General features: G+C 38.3%; 1 protein-coding gene across 6 annotated transcripts in view; it reads left to right on the top strand.

Moving 5' to 3' along the window:
* The window catches only part of App (amyloid beta precursor protein), a 240,611-nt gene that overhangs the window by 33,761 nt on the left and 185,251 nt on the right, over positions 1-21,599 (top strand). The gene's annotated exons all lie outside the window — the stretch shown is intronic.

Below are 21,599 nucleotides of genomic sequence, written 5' to 3'. Positions count from 1 at the left end.
TTCATTTTGACCCTTGGGGTTTGCATTGACATTTAGAATTTGACATAAGCACTCAATATGGGGTCTATTGTGAGTTAGCACAGATTATTTTCCTTAGAAATGGTTTTAAAACTCAAAATATTATATTCCATAACAGTTCATTGCTTCTTAAAAACTAGGTTGAAGCATTCAATATTTGTGTGTTTCTTGGGTAGGGCACTCTGTCAGAGGGTTTGGTACTTGTGAAGCTAAAGTTTTGCTGTGAATGCTAAACAGATATCCAGTTAAGAAATCAGAAATCATGTACTGCACCTTGAACATGTGAAGTCCTGCCGTGGCTCAGTACTGAAAGAATCAGAGTGTTTTCTACCTTCCTTCCTTCCTTTCTATGTAAGGGAGAACTAAAATTGATTTTTTAGAAGACTAACTTTTATATCTTAGAGGTCTAATTCATTGCACTGAGGCCTTACTCTTTCTTTAAACTTTGGCTTGAATGAGCATCCTTTAGCTGAAATGTCTAATGGCATAAGGTTCAGCTTTAATTCTAAAACTGACTTAAAATCAGAATTCAAGCATATGGTATGTATAATATTAATTTAATTTTTCCCCTGAAATGGATTCTTTTTTTTTGGTGAACCTCAAGCATCATATATGAGGCATGACCATTTATTGTAGCAGAACAGTTTTATCTTGAGTGATTTTTTTTGTGTGTGTGTTTTAACTGTCTCTGCTTACAAGATGAATGCTTATCTAGTGTTAGGGCTAGATAGTGTTTCATTTGTCACATTTGTTTATTTTTAGCTATGAGGAGTTTGTTTTTCCTTTTGATCTGGGTGGGAAAACCTAATGATTCTTGTCCAGCACTAAGCAAACAATTCATTTGCATATACTGAGTGTCAAATTTGAGTTTTGTGGTTTATCATTCTGAAGGTTGGAGATTCTAGACTTGGCTACCTTTTGGTCATGATGTCATACTTATATGTAGCATTTAGATTATTAATATTTCTTCCTTTAGAGAATAATTAGTTGGATCTGTTAGATGACTTGAATGCAGTTGACAGCTTCAAGTCAGTTGACCATAAATTCAACTTTACAATTCAGAGGAGCTTTTTGACTGGGAATTTTTCTCTGTTACTATTTTGTCACTCATTGTGGCTGTAAAACATTGTCCTTGGGTGCTTAAGTTACACTTAGCATAGTGGGCCTTTTCTTCTCTTATTTTTTTTTTTTTTAAAGAGAGAGTGAGAGAGGAGAGAGATAGAGAGAGAATTTTTAATATTTATTTTTTTGTTCTCGGCGGACACAACATCTTTGTTGGTATGTGGTGCTGAGGATCGAACCCGGGCCGCACGCATGCCAGGCGAGCGCGCTACCGCTTGAGCCACATCCCCAGCCCCTCTTCTCTTATTTTTTAAGCTTGCCTCCATGACACATCTCTGACAAGAATTTAACCATCTTTGTTTTGGCTTAGTGAAAGGCCATCATGTACTTTGATTGCTGGAGTATAACTGCTCTACATTCAATTGTCTTTAAGGAAAAAAAAAGTTTATAGAATCACTGTGAACTATAAAGTGGTTACATTTTGCTAGAAAGCCTTGGTACACCTTGGGTAAATAATGAAGTGTTTTATTTTATGGGCCCTTTTCCTCCTTTATTGATAACATAAATTTATATTACCCAGGAATAGGTGTACTCAAAGGGAAATAATAGAATTTATTCTTAGTAATGAACCCTCATCTAAAACATGGTTTCCGTGGTTTAAGCCGATTTTTTTCCCCCTGTCTTCTTCTTTTTTGTGCTGGTAAGGAAGGAAGGAAGGAAAGGAAAGGCCACTACTAAAAATATGAATTGCTAAATAGAAGTAAAGTCTCTCTTTGGGCGTTGAAGCTCAAATACTTGCGCTGTCCAGACCTGACAGATTTAGAAACAGGAATTTGCCTTCAGCGTGATCTTACCAAACAGCCAAGTTATTTCTAAGTTCTGCAGATTTTAATGTTATAGACTATGTCTTATGAAATGTGAATCTCTAAAGCAGGTTGTCTTGAGAATCTTACTGAGTGCTTTAAAACATGGAGAGGAAATTGATTCTCAGAGCTGGTACCTGTTTTCAAAGACTTTCATTATTAGTCGATGAGCTCTTCTCTTCAGCTCCAAGTCCCATCTGTCCTGGGCAAGTGTGTCTCCTTATGAAGAAAAGCCTAGAGGTTTTATTTTTTCCATCCCTCCCTCCTTCTTTCTTTCCTCCTCTCTTTCTCTTCCTCACTTCTTTCCTTCTTCTCCTTCTCCTTCTCCTTCTTCTTCTGATTGAAGCCAGGGCCTCCTACACATTCCTACCTCTGAGCTTGATCCCCAGCTCTGCAGAAATTTTCTTATATTTTAAAAGTCAACCCCAAGACACTGTCTGAGAAACACCAACACGCTTTGTGATCTTCAGACAAGGACTTCAAACAAGGACATTTTCTTTCACAGATGTTTTCAAACTTTGACTCTGTGTCCTGCCTGAATCACTGGGGGACCCTGACTGTCAGTGGTGATTTTTGTTAAATGGCAATACACACCACAGAACCACAGAATGATGGTCTGTCTACTGGTGCCTATGAATGAAACCTTCATATGGGTTTCATTCTATTCCTTTCTAATTGAAATGATAACCAGTCTGGCTTTTGTGTGACTTCAATTCTTTTATTGAACCCAGGGGCGCTCAACCACTGAACCACATCCCCAGCCCATTTTACTTTTTATTTTGAGACAGGAGCTCTCTAAGTTGCTTAGGTCCTCAGTAAGTTTCTGAGGCTAGTTTTGAATTCAGGATCCTCTTGCCTTAGCCTCCCGAGCTGCTGGGATTATAGACATGCACCGCCACACCCAGCTTTAACTCTTTATATAGTGATGTTAGCACACTGTTTCAATTCTCTTTGAAGAAATCATCATTTATGAAATAGCAAGGCTCTGGGAATTACATTAATTATCTTTTACTTACCTTTTGCTTTTTTCTCTTTGTCACCATAGATGACTTACACAATGTCTTTGAGATAGGTGCAGCACGACTTTGTAAAGATCTATAGAAAGGAACATGTAATTCAGGAGTCAGGCTCTCTCTCACTTGTGTGGAAATGGGAAAATCAGAAGTAGACTGTGTTCTCTAATGAACACAAGTCTGAAATCAAAGGCAACTTGTGCTCTGTGTTGTGAACACAGGAGCCCAAGTTATTTTCCTCCCCTCCAATATGTGTTTGTGTTTATCATGACATCCTTGGCTTCTGCCTTTTCTGTTCTTGGTTCTTATTCGCTCATTGTCTCTACTTAAGTCTCATCCCTGGATTAAAAAGTCATATTGCCAGATTCAGTGAAGTGATATTAAGCATTCGTACTTGTTGTCTGCCACCTCACACTTGTTTCACAGTGTGAATGTGTAAATAGAACCAACCTCCTCGGTTCAGTTTATCTGTATAGTTTAAAAAGCAAAAGACCTGGACATTTGCACTGTACTGGGACCTTCTAAAGTTCTTGATTTTACTTTCATGCATATTCTGAATGATCATGAGTTGCTTCTGGAATATTTTAGGCCTTTGGAAACACATCTGCATTCTAATCATCCGTTTTCTTGTTCTGTGTTCTGCGTATCATATAATTATTTAGAGTCCATCAGTTCTTCAGGCTCTCGGTAATAGCACTCGCTGCTCTTGTTCCCTTCAAAGTTTATTTTGGTTTTGTTTATTTTGTTCTACTCAATATGATCTGGTTGAACTTTGCTTGATCATCCATTTCAAATCTCTTGGGACATTGTTTAAATTCCGTTCCAAGTTTGTTAAATGTGTGACAATGGAAGGGTTCCATGGCCAATTGGGAAACCTTGGTTTAAAAAAAAAGTTAAACTGGCTTGATTATTATAGGATTTTCTCAAAGCCTCCAGTATCTATCTCGAAGGAGCCCTATTAGTTAGCTTTCCATTGCTGTGACCAAAAAAAAAAAAAACAAAAAAAAAACCTGGGAAAAACAACTTAGAGAAGGAAAGATTTATTTTGGCTCCTGGTTTCAGAGGTTTGAATCCGAGGTAGACCATTGCTTTGGACCTGAGATGAGGCAGAACATCATGGAAGAAGGGTGTGGCAGAGGAAAGCTTCTCAGCTCATGGCAGCAGGAAAGCAGAGAGGAGAGAAGTAGGGAGGAGAGAGGAAGGGGCCGGGGACACGGTATAGCCTCTCAGTGAACTACTTCCTCCAACCATGCCTCACCACCTACAGTTTCCACAACCTCCCAGTCGTCCCTTTAACTGTCAATAGATTAATTGATGAGTCCTCATGATCCAAAAGCCCCATGATGAACAATGAACAATGCTGCATTGGGGGCCATGCCTTTAACACATAGTGGTTGGGGGACACTTTATATCCAAAGTATAACAGAGCCATTTTACATATGCCTTTGGGAACAAAATCGCTCCCTCTTCATGAGAATAACTTGACACCTTCTGGAAATACTTTCTAAGAACACTCATTTAGGAAATAAGTGAGATGTGTATTCATACTTTGAAAAAAAATATCTCAAATGCACTGGATCATTTCAAGCACATACATTATTTACTGATATGTTTAATAATTTAGTGGCCTAAACCTGGATTAAAAAAATCCTTTCAGAAGAGAAATTCTAAATAAGAAAGGATTTTAATATAGTGGCTAAAATAAAAGACCAAAAAATTCTTAACATTTTGAAATTTTCCCCTTAGCCCCATTTAAAATTAACAAATTTAATTTTATAGTAAACTATCAAGGGGGGACTTCATGAACCATATATGAGACATTAGAGCTAACATTGCCATTCAACTGCATGAGTTAAAATATCTCCTACGGTTTAAAAATACTGAGTAGGCTTGGTGAGTCAGATCTGCCACATGGAGCTTGCAGCATTGTAGCTTGGGTGACGACACATGGGCTGCCGTGTCGTGTCGTTACTAGTTTGTCTCTTTTGGAGACAACTTGGCAGGCAGACATCTTGCAGATAAATGAGGAAAGATTGTCTATTTCAAGTGGCATAAGACATTCTTTAAACCCATGTGTCATATGTGGTTATATAGTCAGCATTTTCTTTGGAGCAGAAAATCCTCTCTCAGGATTCCTAAACAAACAGCAGGCATCTTTGCAGAGAGCTCTCAGAATATTGCAAGGAATATGCATTCATGGGTTCAGTCTCCCCAGATGGCCCAGGAAGTTTCTCATATCTGTGTTCCTTTCTTATTCTTCCTATGAAATACAAGCTGAATCAGTATGGATAGCTTTTAAAATAAAATTTCCTATTCAGTTTACATACTTTACTGAAATTGTAATCCTCATAAAAATCTGTGAGGGTGGAAGTTTTTATATCCAGAGATAAAGGAAATTAAAAGTTTAAGAGGCTTGCCCTCCCGAGCTGGTAAATGTTAGGTATAGAACTTGACCTTTTCCTCTTGATTCCAGTGATTATACTGGTACCTTCAGGTAAGGGGGTCTTTTCTTCATCTAACTATAGAAATCCCAGCTGCGAGACCCCTGAGGTCTTTAGAGGCTATAAGCAGTGTTGTATTAGGCCTGGTTCATAATCGTAGATTCGAGACGTAGAGAAGTTTCTGAAAGCACCTTTTTTAGTCATGTATTTTCAGAAGGCCTTTGATTTATGTAACCTATTAGCATACACTTGTTATTCCAGCAAGAGTTAATACATTATTCAAAGGGATTCCAGTGGTTTAGGCTTCTCCCTCCATTTGTCTAAGTCATTCATTCTGAAACGACTGGCTAGAATTAGAAAGTCCTTACCTATTGAAGGACGGCTCAACTGCCCTTGGAACCCTAGTTGTAAGTGCCTAACCCTGCTTTTTGTGAACTTTGCTCAGAAGCTGTTAGCAGTCTATTATAAAGATATTTTTATGTAGGTTAGATAATTAACCTCCAAGACCTCTTAATTGATAACTTACTAATAGAGATTGACCCGCAGGGAGTTAATTCAATGAAAGTTTTTTTGATTATTACTTATAATAGAATTATGAACCGATCTTGTGTGAACTTGAAGCGGTTATCCCACTTTTTATTAGTAAATCAATATCCCAGCCATCTTTTAAAAATTAACAGATTTTTTTTTTGACCTGTGGAAGGCAAGTTATATTTTCTTAGATTTACATGGTTATCATGTTGTATTTATTTCAGTATATTCTAAGAGAAAAATCTATTAGTGTCAACCAATACTTATATATGGTTTTTGTTTGTTTGTTCTGGTTTTTGTGCTAGGGGTTGAACTCAGGGTCTTCTCCCATGCTAATTAAGTACTTGTTCTACCACTGAATTATCACCCCAATCTGGGTGCCATTTTGATATGAGTGTTATCCTAGGTGTATAGAGATGAGTAATACATACCTCTTTTCCCCTAAGAAAAAAGCTTGGATCGGAATTTTCAACCTAGGCACTATCACATTTTGGGTCCAGATGATTCTCTGTTTGGAGGGGGACTGGTAGCGAAGGCTGCCTGTGCTGGTGTTAAGCAGCATCCTGTGTTTTCACTTAGTAGATTCCAGTGGCACTGCCCACCTTGGGTCAATCAACTTTCCCAAGGACCTTGAGCCTTTGCCTAGGAACAATTCAGAAAGTAGAGTGGCTGATCCATGTGAGTTAACAAGTTTCCCTAGTGGAACCACTGCAGAGCTGAACAGCATTTGCAAGACTAGTGCCAGCGCCCAGCAACTCTTAAAGGAAGATCGGCTGTGCACATAAAGAAAGCAAGTGCATGTGACATTCAGACTATTACTCCATAATAATTCCTCTTTGAGAAAACAGCCGTGCATATAAAATAATTTCTAGCAAATCTGAGAAGGTGCTTCTTTCCAATTGCTTCAAATTCTTCTGACTTATAATTGTATCCTATGAACAAATGCAGAAAGGAGGAAACCAGACCCACATGCTCTGTCTCATTGTTTTTTTTTTTTTCTTTTTGTGATCACAGCTGTGCACTTCTCTAGCTTTATTTGAACAAATTTGTTTATTTTTTTTTTTGCACTTATGTAAATACTCCCTGGTTTAGAGTTCTTGGTAGAACCTAACATTTCCAACCCACTGTAACACCCCTCTTATCCACGGGCAGGAGATAGATTACGTTGCATATCATTTCTATATTTTGAGGCTTATTCCTCTGTAGACATGTCAGAAACATCCCTCGGGGTCAGGAGTGTGTTAGCGATTCCAGATGATCATCTGCATGCTGAGAGTCCAGATAATTCTTTCTCCGGGTCACTCAGGCATCCCTGCTCAGGTCTGTTAACATCTGCTAGTTTTGAAAATGAAAATAATTTCTCATCACTCAGGGCGGTGAAATGTCGATGGATTGCTCTGCCAGATTGACTCCAGGAACTGCCCACAGCAGAGACAGAATAGTGTTTGCTCATAAAGTGGGAAGCCGTGCCTTGTGTGGGGAACTATCTCCCCTTTCCTCCCTTCTCCCACCCCCAGTGGGACAAACTCACATTCTCTGTCATGATACACTCTGATGCCTAGGGAAGGGAGCCACAAAGGCACTGCAGACACCTCCATCACTACCAGCCTTAGAATCTTCTCCTTCTGCCTGCCTGTGCTTTGCTTCTGGAGCTTACCCTCATTCTGTGGTTGCAGCTGGGGACACCTCCCCCTTTCTATGCACCCCAGGCCATCATTGTCATCTTCTTCTTCCTCTTCTTCCTTCTGGATTTCTTTTATACCTTTGCTTTATTTAGTTATTTTTATGGGGTGCCCAGGATTGAACACAGCCTCCCATGTGCTAGGCAAGTGTTCTACCACTGAGCCCCAACCCCAACTCCCCAGGCCATCTTCTTTAGGCATGATGGGCACTGTGCTTAGAGCCCACAACACCTGCAGGGACTCACAAAAGTATTTCTTTTTTTTTTTTGACAAAGGCTTGCTGGTTTGCCCAGGCTGACCTTGAACTTGTGGGCTCAAGGATCCTCCTGCCTCAGCATCCTGAGCAGCAGGATCTTACAGGTACATGACATTGGACCCTATAAAAGTGTTTTAATTCTTTTTAAATCTGAAGGAAAAAAATGATGAATATAATGCTAATTACAAGTATACAATAATGAACAAATTCAAGCTGGATTAGTTATCTTGTTTTACCTTTAGTCCTATAGAACATAATTTTTCGTGTATTTTTTTTTTTTTTTTACTTTAGAGAAGAAGGGGCCTACACATTGTCTTCATATAGCTATTGGGATCTTCTTTTCCTTTCTTTGGAACAGGGCAGTAGCTTCCTGTGTGTTCTGACATTTGTCACAGATTCAGGATGTTTCAGGCCTCCTCTCTCCACATTCACTTGTGTGTGTTATCTGCTGTAGACCTTGCTCTGCCTGCTCCTTGAAAACTCCATCCTCCTGCTTTCCAAGTCAAACCAGTCACTCCTCCTGTGAGCTCTTTGACACACCATTGCAATCCCCCTGTTTTATTACTTCAACACCTTTGATTAGCAAGTTGGGCCTCATTTGTGCTTCCTCTGTTGTACTGTATGTCAAGGACTTTTGAGGCACCCCATTGTCCCATCCAGGAATATGTTCAGTGCCTGGGAAATGTCCATGTGAATCCAAGGCATGGAGCCTTGGATTAATGAACTCCAACTGTGTTAATGAAACAGCTCTGAAACCTGGTCTGAAGTGGGATGGACAAGCGCTTCACCATCAGCCTGCACTGTTTGGCTTCTCTGTCAACAATTAGTTTCTGTCTCCTCCTCATATTTTTGGTGTGTTTTGTTCACTAACCTTTCACCTTAGGTGCTGGGTTTCACTGGAATCTCTGAGAATCACTTCTGAGCTGCTAAAGACTTTCAGCTACTGGAATTTTTAAAAGAAGAGTTGATGGGGTGCTTTATTTAGGAAGTCTCGCTCCCCACACTGTTTGTGCAAATTTTGGAGTCTCCTGAGATAATCCTATTTTTTAAAAATACTACCTGAATTGGAAAATGATGCTGCTTTCAGGAATGTGCTATCAGAGAATCAGGAAATTAACGTGAGCCGCCTTGCTTTTTGAACATTCTGGGAGGAGACTGAGGTCAAGAACAAGTGGAGCTGTAACTGGTACATAAGAGTTGGGTGCAGTGTTTTCTTTTCCCTACCTGAGGAAATTGCTCTCCTGTTGCTGCAATAAAAACAAACAAACAAACAAACAAACAACAAAAAAAAAAACTCATAGGTATCTAAGTTGGAATTTATTTCCTATTGTTCCCTGCCTTTGTCAATAATTACATTTTGGGCATTCTACTTTATTACTGTTATTATTTTTGATGACAGTCATTATTTTAATTCTTTCTAAAAATATTTATGGTGGCCGTGAGAGAGACAGGCATGTGGTGTAGGGCGAAGAAGATCTTATAGACAACTAAAACTTATCTTGTTCACGTTTACATAAAAAAAAGACTAAGAATTCTTGCTGTGTGCACTTGAAATGTGTAGATATTGTCTTCTGACAGATAAAATTTAGATGAACACTTCCAGGCAGTAACATCAATTGCATCCTCATGCCTTATCATTGTCACTTTCAAATTGCCTTCATGAAGATCAAATCCGAGTCCCCAAATAGCCAGGTGAATTGTGTCCTCACCAATAAAGAAGACTCAGATGCTGTGCCACTGAGATGAACACTGAAATGAAATCTTAGAGTAAGACACCAATAAAGTTTTATTTATTTAATTGTTTGAATTCTGGTCTTCTTTCTGCAGCTTTTTATTTATTTATTTTTAATGTAGCCAAGAACTAGAAATAAGTCTTCACTCTACCTCCCTTTCAGAATTACTTTTCTTAATCTTTTAGTTCCCCATAGTCTACTCCAATAGGAATGGCTATTTGAAAAATTCTGAACATTAGGCTGAGGGCTCTTGAAAGGAAAGGCTTCCTTGATAGTGCCTTGGCATGAGTCATTTAAGAAGGATAATCTACCTGTGCCTATCAAGCACAGAGCCTGAAAATTGAACCTTGAGTATTTGATGTTACAACCCTGGAGGAGAAGAAATAAACTTGGCTTAGCTAAAAGTAATAAGCTGACAGAGCACAATTTGAACAGGGACAAGAATGCTTTTTGAAAGTTATCATAGATTTTTCACACCAAATTAATATTCTCTCTGAATATCTATTATGTTTTCAAAGTGGTTTTCTCCTGCAGAATAAGAAAAACACAATAGTATGAGAGTTAAAACAGTAAAGCAGATAAGCAAATATTATGAAACTTTGAAAGAAAATAAACCAAAGGACATAAAGTAAATATCCTTTCTCCTTATCAAAAATAAAATACTTCACGTTCCCTTCCTGAAATATTTCTGCAACTGTGCTAAAAATAGAAAGGTAAAGTTTAAGACAATAAATTCCATGCCCTTCATTTGACAATATTTGGATTCTTATATAATGTACTTACTTATCATCCCTCTTATTCTTACTACAGGTAGCCTTAGTATCTTTAACATAAATATGTATGAGTGAGCTTTGGTTGTGTGTGTATAAGGAGATGAGAACAGAATTAAATAACAAATGTCTGAACTTCTAAGTCTTGGGGGATAAATTATTTCATTTCTCTCTTTCCACTCACCTGATCTCTTAGAATATGACTTGCTTTAAAGAACTTTTAGAAATCTTTATTTATTTAAAAAAAAAACTTATAAAGTTGGACCTTCTCATTCTTTCAGTCGCGGTGTTTCTCATACTGCTAATAGAAAACAACATATTAATGCCATTTTATGAAGTCACAAGTTCATAGGTGCATACTGAAATGTACCAGTGACTTAGATTTGACACTGATAAAGGCATACTGACTGATTGGAAAACCGCTAACAGAAAGTCGGGGATAGAGGCCACTTCCCAGGGAGTCCAGCATGGCTCTGAGCTAATGTGTCGGCAACCCCATTCCTTATCCCTTCAAAACTGCTCGGAGAGTTCACTGCATGTTCAAGGACAGTGTGGAAGCTTATCTGGAAAACTAGCATTTTTGTAAAGGTCTTCAACTTAGGATTTTCATGCTATTTTGGTACTAGAAATTATAAAAAGATGTAGACAGAGTGGGATGTGTGTATGAGATCGATATATGTGCTGGCTCCTCTGCATTCCGAGACTAGGAATCCCACTACCTCCCTCTTCCCATTCTAACCGCCTTTCCACCAATGATGATTTCACATGTCCTGATGCCTGAAACTTGGTAGAAGCTGAAAAGGAAAATAAGATGGGGTTGGCAAAAAATAGAGGAATATTTTTTATTCTTTGTTTCAATAGTTTGGGCATTTCTAAGACACAGATGTGTGGGCATGGCCCTGTGTGCGTGTTCTAATTAAATGATAAACCCCCTATCTCTTCTGGGACCTTGTTTTCCAACAATTTCCTACCTGCAGCTTTTGAAAGACTTCTTGTCCTCCTGCATCTAATACATTTTTGGAGCTCTGTTTTATCTATATTCTGCATTATAAGCAGTCAACATTGCACAGAGTAAATGAGAAGAAAGAAATAAAGGGGAAATACAAGAACTAAGTAATTTTTGAATTTATGCTCACTTTTACCTGAAGCATATAAACATAAGCCATAAACTCTGGAAAATGCTGTTGTGCTATAAAATGCTCTTGATAACGTAAAAGTCCATTTTAGCACTGCGTCATTTAAATAATGATGAATTTGATATTGCATAAAAGGTTAGGACTAGAGCATCTGCCAGGTGATAACTGAGATATCACAAATATCATGGCCACACCCTTAATTTCCAGGCAAGAGGAACAACTACAGGAAAAATCAAAGGAATTTAGGTTATAAATTATGTAGGATAGCTGGTCGTGGTAGTACATCCCTTAATCCCAGCGATTCGGGAGGCTGAAGCAGGAGGATTGCAAATTCAGGACCAGCCTCAGCAACTTGGCAAGGCCCTAAGCAATTTAGGGAGACCCTTTCTCATAGCAAAAAAATACATCCAAAGGACCTGGGATGTTGCTCAGTGGTTAAGTACCTATGGGTTCAATCTCTGGTACCAAAAAACGAAAGAAAAAGAAAAATTATATGGGATAGTCTCTTCCAAAGTAATATCATAAATTGTTCCTGGAGTTGATAACTGTTCTGCACACATGGTGAAACTAAGTCTATGTGCTAAGAACAGGTGATACTGAGGCTGTGGCTTTGGGGTTTCTTAGGTGCTAACTCTGCAACATAGTGAAATCTGGCATGACAGCAGTACAAGTATCATCATTCAGTCAGTCTGCTTGATCCAACATTCCAGAACCCCATTCTCCCTCCGCCCTTCACTCTGTATGCATACCTACCTCCCAGAGAGTATGGGCTAGAGCTATGTGTGGTTGTGCTGCACCGATTTCAACACACATTGTTGGGTGGCCAGTGATCATTACTGTGTTGTTGCATGAGTATTTGTGATGAAATCTGCATTTCCCTTGTTGGGAGAAGTATAATTAGATCAACATTTTATATTCTTGCAGCAATGTGTAAAATGTGAGCAGTAGCATGAACTATTTAGTAATGTTAGATTGTTTTTACATTTTAAATATTTCATTTTAAAAATATTAAGGGAACCAAAATGCATGTATTGTGCATTTAAATAAACTGTTGGGCTGAGGACATAGCTCAGTGGTAGAATGTGTACCTTAGTAGGTATGAGGCCCCAGATTTGATCCCCAGCACCACCCCCCTACCTGCGCGAGTGTACACACACGCGTGCACGCACACACGCACACACACACACACACACACACATTAAATTGTTATTTACAGAGGTCTAAAATAAAAAAGAAAAATTAAGACAACCACAAAATCAGTCAAATCAAAAGATTGCAACATTGATTGACATCTCCCTAAGAGCTTCAGTGCATGTGTTTGGAACAATGTTCTATTTGCCTTTATTCAGATACTTCATTTCCAGATCTCGAATGAGAATCAAGATAGCATGACTCATGCTATATGTAGCTTATCTATCTCATGTAATACATTAAATGTCAAATATTTATGAAGTTTCTGGCTATAAATGTACTACTACTCTATGCCAGTTGAAACAATTGAAAACTCACTTTCTGAGAGGTTATACCAAAAAGTTGAGAGGAAGTGGAATGCATTCAGTATTAATAAAGAAGAAATGTTGTTAGGGACATGATTTATTATTGTGCTGTGTATTTTGTATTGATTTATTTCTGGCATGTTTAAGATAGCATCGTCCAATGGAAAGACAGTGTAAGTCATTCACATAGTTTAAAACTTTCTAGTAGCCACATTTCAAAAAGTAATTTGGAATAATTTTAGTAATATATTTAACTCAATTATTTTAGCATGTAATTGATATAAAATTATTAATATTTCTTATATTATAGTTTTCACATTAAGTTTTTGAAATCTGGCAGGCATTTTACTTGAAAACACATCTCCACTGGGACACTAAATTTTTATTTAAGAAATTTGTCTTTTAGGTTCATAAAATTTAGTTTAAATGTAAACTCAGTGAGACAAGTTTTAAACATGCTTGTAGTGGTTTTAAGTTCAATATTACATTAATTACAAAGAAATAACAGGAAAAAGCATTCCCTCAAAATCAATAAGCACATTCCAAGTGCCCAGGGCACCACAGGTGTCTAGTGTTTATCCTGTTAGTATGTTTTAAGGATGCAGAGTTTTTAAGAACACTGCAACAGAAGGAAGCAAAGGTGCTTTGGGGGTAGAGGGTAGTAAGCCTCACAGACCAACAATAGAAAAGATAGCCAAAGCAAATCTGCAGGTAAGAAAATCTACTGAACACCAGTTGTTCAAAAGAAATCGAGGTGCTGGTAGTTCATGGCAGTCTATGGACTTAAGATCACGAGGCCCTTGTTTTGCAAGCTGTGTAGGGCAGAAATCCAGGTTTCCAGGGGCCAGGTGTCCAGCTGTGAGGGTTTCACACAGATTTTATTTGAGCACAAGAATCTACTGCTTAAAAACTTTGGGAAAATGTTAACTTTGCTATGCAATTTAATCTTCTTTGAAAAATCTGTGGATGGTTATCCATCTATTTTTAAGTGGCTCATTGATGAGATGTGCACCATCTCAAAATGTTCCTTCCCAACCCCCAAATCCTTCTCCATCACTGATGTATTGTGCTTCCTTGTGATTTTCAGTCTGTGCTTCTTTGTGATTATCCTTCAGCTGTTGTCTTTCACCCTCATTTTTTTTTTCTTCAGGTGAGTTTTTCTTTTTTATTTCTTTCTTCTGGGTCCCTGTCTTAGTCAGTTTTCTACTCTGGGACAAAATGCCTGAGAGAATTCCAAAGGCTAAAAAGGTTTTGGTTTATGGCTTCAGAGGTTTCAGTCCAGGGTCACTTGGCCCTGTTGCTTTGAGCCTATGGCTGCACATATCACAGGGAAGGGTGTGGCAGTAGAAGCCCTTCTACCATATGGTAACCAGGAAGCAAAGAGAGGGATAGGGATGGAAGGGGACCAAGATCTCAATATCTGCTTCAAGAACCCATCCCTAATGACCTAACTTCCTTCCACTACGCCCTTGTTCCCAAAGGTCCCACCACCTCCCTGAGCCTTCCAGGGACACTTCAGATCCAAACCATAGCAGTAACTTTCTTGAACGTTGTAGTGTTAATCTGAAAGTATGAGGACAGCCTCGCTGATGTGGTTTGGCAGCAGGATTTCCCATGATCCTCTGGGGCTCTGTATTTGAGATGCATCAGCTGTTTTCTCATCTTTGTCTCTTAAAAACCATGCTTTTTCCTCCCTGTAGTATTTCAAGAAACTATTTGAAGCAGAATAGTGGATCTGGTATATACTTAAAAAAATAAATGTGAGAAACTTTCTGCCTTCTGAAATAAGGTTGAAACCTTGATTGTATCACTTAGTCTAGTTATTTCTCCCAAATACATGCCTGAATTAGTTTCTCTTGCCACAGTAATGCTACAAAGTCACAATCCACCCCTAAACTGAGTAGCCTGAAACAAGAATCATTTATCATAGTCCATAAGCCTTCAGGTCATCTGATCTTGACCAGACTTGAGAGGAAACAGTGGAACTTCAGAAATTGAACAAATATAGATCTCTTGTATCTAAAGTGATGAGGAATGAGAAATTTTGATTCTTCTGTGTTATAATTTGGCTGATTGCTAATCTGTCCTTGCTCTCCAAATTAGAAGTTATACTGGAAAATCACTCATTTGTTACTATCAATATTTTTCACAGTAAATGCGATTCAAACCAGTATCTCTGAGAAGCCCAGGTTTCAACTTCTCCAGCTTATGCTCATCATTTGGGGTCACAGCCTTAGTTAGGCTCCTATTAATCCTATTACTTTAGAGTAATAGCTCTACAGTGAGGTTTTAGCAAAGCACCTGCATTTGAGATTACAGGTGGCAGTGGAATAGGTATATGTACAAATATATACACAGGTAGGTGTGTAACCACTGTTCAACAATTAGAAAGATTAAATAAAATAATTGATGATCATGCAATGGCATTTGAAATATTGGGACATTTATAACTTTAGTTTTCTGATTCAGTTGGCTGTATTTGATTTAAGGAAAGAATTAATTTATGGGAAAGCTATGTGTTTACATTTCAGGTGGGGATTAAAGAGGAAGCTAAGGTTACCAGATATGAACATCTTGTGATTTAAATTTAAGAAATACACATCAAGCTGGGTGCATTGGCATTTAGCCTCCCAGCTACGTGGAAGGCTGAGGCAGGAGGAACAAAAGTTTGAGGACAGCCAGAGCAACTTATCAAGGTCCTGTTTCAAAATAAAAAGGGCTGGTGATGCAGCTTAGTAAACTGCCTCTGGGTTCCATTCCCAGAAGGGGGCAGGGGGCTGTGTAGACACAGGGTGGGGGATGGTAGCTGGGGATGCAGATTAAACATTTAAACTGTGAATTTGCTTCCCCTTTTACTTGCACCAAAAATAAGTTTTTAGAAAACTAGTAACAGAGACCTGCAAAAGAGTACTGTTATAGGGGGGAGATTATTTGAAAAAAAAAATATTCAAGATCGAAAAGTAAATAAGCTTAAGGCTCAGTATCAGGAATGCCAGCTAGCCTGTTAAGAGGAGAGGAAGCAGGAGCTTTGGGGTCACAGCCTTAGTTAGGCTCCTAGACAAAGTTTGAGCCTTTCGATTATCTAAGTAGATTTGGAAGGAATTTATCTTGGTTTTTATGAGAGTCAAATGAGATAAGGGGGAAGATGCTAAGTAGATGCCTTTTCTTTTTCTTTTTTTTTTTTTAACCTTTATTTCACTTATTTATTCTTATGTGGTGCTGAGAATCGAACCCAGGGTCTTGCACATGCGAGGCAGGCGCTCTACCGCTGAGCCAAATTTTGATCTCAGTCCTTTTCCTATTGCAAGGTCAAGGGCAATGGTTACAACGGTATTGAGAGAGGCAAAATAATATGAAGATCTCAGTAGTTTTTGGTGACTGTATGAAACTGTCACTAAAATTCTAAAAATAGAATCAGAAACTATTTCTACATAAAAATGACCTTGAAAAGAATTTTTCTCTTACTAATGTAACTTAACTCTTACCAATTTAAGAGCATATTAGACACAATTATACATGGAATAGTTTCATTAGAATTACGTTCACGAGTGTGCACGTAGCTCAAATATAGAACATAAACTTTGGGGGACTAAATAGGCATTAATTGAATTATAAACTATTTTTGAAGCTAATAATTTGGTTTTCATACATAAGGCTCCATTCTTTTAAACATCTGGTTTTATATCCATTTACATCAGTTCAAGCAGTTTTCCCATTTTTTTCTAGGGCCTCCTAAAATGCATGATTTAAAGGTTAGTTAATAACTTTATGGGTGTTGAAAAATAGAGGTTTTTATTGATAGGCTTCTTGACTTCCTACCCGGCACCAGCAGCAAGCATGCTTTAGCAGCATTATGAGGTGGTAGGAGTTTGGGGTCAGCTTGAGAATACCTACCCTCTGAGCAGAAAGAAAAGCTTGGTATTAACAGACACTGTGAATAGCTTCGAGTGATAACTTGTTATTTGAAGCCATGTCAACAGTGCCCCCAAAAGAATGTCAAGTTTATGGGAGTGAAAAATACATAGATTAGTTCTCTGAAAAGAATTTTGTGTCTCTCCACTCACTTTTGTGATAAATGATTTTTAGGCTGAAGCTCAAACTCTGACATAATTGTGCAGCAAACAGGGGTGGAGTGGTGTGAGTCGATGTGGTGTCTGTCCACGTGGGTAAATCGAAGCCCTGTACCACTTGAGCAGTCACATTTCGTTTTTCTCCATGCTTTGATTAGCTTCTCTATTTTTCTCACCACAAATACATATACGCACACCCAAGGGCAAAGCCAAGGAAGATTGCAGTTTTCTGTTTTGAGAGTCATTCTGGTCACATCAACAGCAAAGTTGACAGAGTGGGTCCCCTGCTCTACCTCTGAAACTGTGACCTTGGACAAATCCTTTCCTGAGCCTTTTCTTTGTTACAATTGGCATGAGTGATTGTTTACAGATTTCACCCCTTTGATTCTAATTTTCAGTTCTTTGTGACTGATAAAATGAACAATTGTAGAGGTTCTCTGTTAAAGGTAATTTTGGGGGTGCATTTTAAAGGTAACACTCACCAATAATCTTTTCCTTTGGAGGATGAAGTTTTGCTTCTCATGTATATTCCTTGAAAGGAGTGCACTCTCAAATTTTCTAGATTCTGATTGTAGAGACCAGCTCTTTCTTTATGTTTGAAAAGTAGAATATTGAAATATTTCCACATAGAATTTAAAAGCAATACGGAGTATAAAATTTTGTGGGGTATAACTGAACCATGCTTAGGTTATGGGAAGACTGTATTTATGTGAGGAAACCACAGATGGGATAGAAATAGAATCACTGTCCTGTGCTTAAAAAAAAAAAAAAAAAAAAAAAAGATTATGTAAAGATCCCACCCAAAGGAAAAAAGCACCAAACTTTACTCTGTATGAGACCAGCTATTCAGACCAATGAGAGTCTGTTCAGATGCAGAAACAGATGGTTTTCATTACCCCCAAATCCTTAAAATTACATAAATCCACAGATGTAGCTAAGCTATGGATCTATGCCCCCTCCTTGCCAAACAGGACTTTACAGCCAGGGAAACAGAGGGCTCCTTGTTCATTTCTCCCTTGTAGTTGGGAATGTGGGAAGAAATGCTGCCAAGCCTGCTCTGTAAGGAATTTTGATCTTCTTGATGATAATAAAGAGAGAAACTTTTGGAGAAAAACGAACACCCGATTTGAAAGGGCATAGGAAAGCTTGTTCAAGAAGCTAGCTTTGCACTTAATTGTCAATTGCAGCAATTGTAGGTGTAAATTTCCAAGTTCACCTCTGCAGATTGGTCCAGATTAGGACTCTCTTTTTATATTTATGTATAGCCTATTTAAAGCCCTTTTCTAGCTACGTTGCTTTGTAGAAAATCCATGTTGTGACTTGAAAATATTTTTTCCTAGTAGCAAAGGATCGTTCCGAACAGATTCATTTTTAAATGTAATGTTTACATCTCTGTAATTCAAAGCATTCTGTAAACAGCCTCTTGCTTTTGAGACCACGTCTGAACACTTCATTGTTGTAGCCAATGATTTCATTCATTGTCACTGAACAGTTTTCCCATGGGAAAGTAACTCGAGTTTTATGATCTCAGTGGAAAGTCATACAAGTGACAAGAATTACCTTCATATTCAGTCTTCCAGAAATGCACAGACTGTGAATGACCAGTTACATTCCAGGATTCTAATCTCTTAGGTGTTGTCTTAGATTTCCTTGAAGTCACCTTAAATTGCCTTAGATGGCCGGGTATAGTCGTTATTTAAGTGGTTGCATTTTCTTTCTACTAAGATGTTTGTATTTCTTTTTTATTAAGAGGAATATTTTAGAAAGTGACTTTGAGCATGCATTTTTACTGACAGAAATCATTCTAGGACCCAAAGTCATTGCCATGACTGTCCATATGGTCATGGACAGTCATTTACACCATTTCTTTGAAGCTTTGTCTAGGAAAAGGGGTTTGAGTAAACAAGTTAGGCCCTCATATGGATGGATGGAGGCAAAGTGTTCTTTCCTGTGGAGCCACATTGCCTAGTGAGGGTGCTTTTCATTTGACTAAATGCTGGAGATAGGGCTGCTTCTAGTATTTGATTGTTGAGTGGGTTATTTGATGCAAGTGAGGAGGCTGTGGATTGGATCATGTGTATTGCATTAATTAACTAAGCCAGGTAAATGTTACTTAAAATGTGGGACTCTTTGCAGGGGGTCTTCAGTAAGAATTGAAGCTCTTCTGGTTCAATTTATATCTCCAAGTTAATTGCTTTGATTTTCATGTGCACAGCTGGTATTGGCTTGTAAAGAATTTTGCCTGAAAAATGTGGTTTTTGTAACTTAAGTATTTACTTTTGAAGGGCTTTTTGGAATGTCAAGTGTAACAAGATGTGTATATACAACCAATTTCCGTAATTTCTAGTTCAGTAATTTGCTGTAATTATTGAGGAATCAAAGTTTAGACTGCCTCCACTTTATGGAACTAGGGCATGTTAATTGTTACGATTCTCCATAGTTATTCTTAAAGTTAATATTAAATCTCATCTGGTGGAAAACTCAAAAGGAACTGAAGCATATATTTTCTAGTCCAAACTAACACTGTTAAAAAAAAAAGGAGATTATTAGATAATTACAGGGCCATCGCTAACTTATTTGAAAAGATATGAAAAGATTACCACCACTAGGTAGTCAGTATAGACATATGTGGAAACAGATGGCAGGAAAGTAACTTTGAAGTCAAGAAGGAAGGACAACAAATGGAAGAATGGAGAACTTAAAGGGAAGAAATCAAGGTGAAAAAATGAAGTGGCATTTACTTGGTAAGTTTGTCAAGTAAACACTTGTCCCATTTTGGCAAGGAACTTCCCTGATGTTAGCACCCCAAATCTCTTACGTTGGAAATGCTTCAGTCTTGGGAGAACTGAGGTGATGGGTCTTCTGATTGTCAGGGCAAGGACTTTGCCTCATTTGCTGCTTTGTCCCCAAAACTACATCACTGCCTGGTGGTATTATATGGTAGTTGCCTCTTGCAGCTAGGAATTGAAAGAGTAAGACCAGCAAGGCTTTTTAAAGTATGAAAAAAGAGAATCAAAAGCCCCAACTTTAGGAGTGTATTATGCAGTTGGAATTGGAGGATAATGAATTTGTAAATAAGAAAAATAAGACCCAGGATAATTCATTCTGATAAAAGCCAAGGGAAAAGATTGCCGAGGAAGAGTTCATGTGTGGCAAAGATGATGAAAAGGGACAGGCATTAAAGAGAAGCCTGTTTGGCTCTTAGCTAGAAGTCATGTGGACTTTGATCATCGGGGGCCTGGTTACCACCAGGAGAGAAATTGTCAAGTAAATGTCCCTTGAAGGAAGGAAATGGAATCTAGGGCATTTGTATTGACCAGGAGGTAGAACACCTGTCTTAGATGCTACACAGTGAACAGGTACAGACATGATGGGATTCATTTTAAAAAGTATTTACCAAATGTGGTAAAGGCTCCTTAGTCTCTCTTCAGTTAGGGATAACATGTTGCTTAGACTGGAAATCTTTGGGACATTAATGTGTTTGAAGGTGGAACCGAATGAAATAGCATGGGAAATACAGTGGGAATTCCTTATATGGAGTGTAAATTCCTTGAGGGAGAATCCATCCTTCCTTAGCATTTTGTGCGGGGGCATTCACAGACAGGTGTCCTATTCTGTTTGACTTTAACTTTCTTGTGATGTTATTATCTGTAGTACTTATTTCAATAAATTATTGGCAACATTTGTATTCTGATTTTTAAGATCAAGGCACCGAATTTCCTTTCAATCCCTCCAAAGAGCTGTGAAGTTTAAATTTATAGAGAGCATTATGCATAGGCTGCTGCTTTGTGTCAAATGGAGAGTCAGATTCTTCATTTCATGGAAATTGGAGGTGTCAAGGGCCCAGGTGCAAGAGTCCCAGCCCTTCTGCAGACTATCTGACATTGTAGCCTTAGCTGATGTTTGACACGAATGACCTCAACATCAGGCAACATAGAGGCAAAAGGTTTGTGAAATACAGAAAAAGTTGCCTGAAATCATGGTTGTCAAGATTTTGTCAGCAGCTCTCACACCTATGACTAGGTTGGGTGCAAGCTGTGTTTGTTTTTCGTTTTTAAAAATACATAAATCCCTCCGTTGTGGTTGGACAAAATATATATGAAGATGATTTGAATGAGCAGATGCTGGATCTGTTTTACATTTCTGTGGTAAAACATGTCAGGAAACTCCATTTCTTAAACTGAAATATCTCAATACAGTTACAGTGCTTATTTTTCTTCTGTGGATGATTTTTAGAAACAATTCAAGTTATCATGGAGCCACCCCAGGACCTAACTGCATGAACGGTTGGAAGTCAATTCTTCCTGGCCTGGGTGTCTCACATCCCCTCAGCAGCTGGATATAACAGGGGAGGCATTAGACTCAATGAGTCTTCCCATTCCTTGGTTTTGGGTCACTCCCCCCTCCTCTGGATTTTTTCATTTCTTGCAGACAGAGTGATAAGTCAGAGAATATTCTGGGGAAATCTAGATGGAATGGCCAACGTATTCAGTTATGTATGTGGATGGTGAATTCTACAGTGTATTTT

The sequence above is a fragment of the Urocitellus parryii genome, chromosome 2 (assembly GCF_045843805.1).
Source record: "Urocitellus parryii isolate mUroPar1 chromosome 2, mUroPar1.hap1, whole genome shotgun sequence".
Taxonomy (NCBI): domain Eukaryota; kingdom Metazoa; phylum Chordata; class Mammalia; order Rodentia; family Sciuridae; genus Urocitellus; species Urocitellus parryii.
This window is presented reverse-complemented; position numbering and strand designations above follow the sequence as displayed.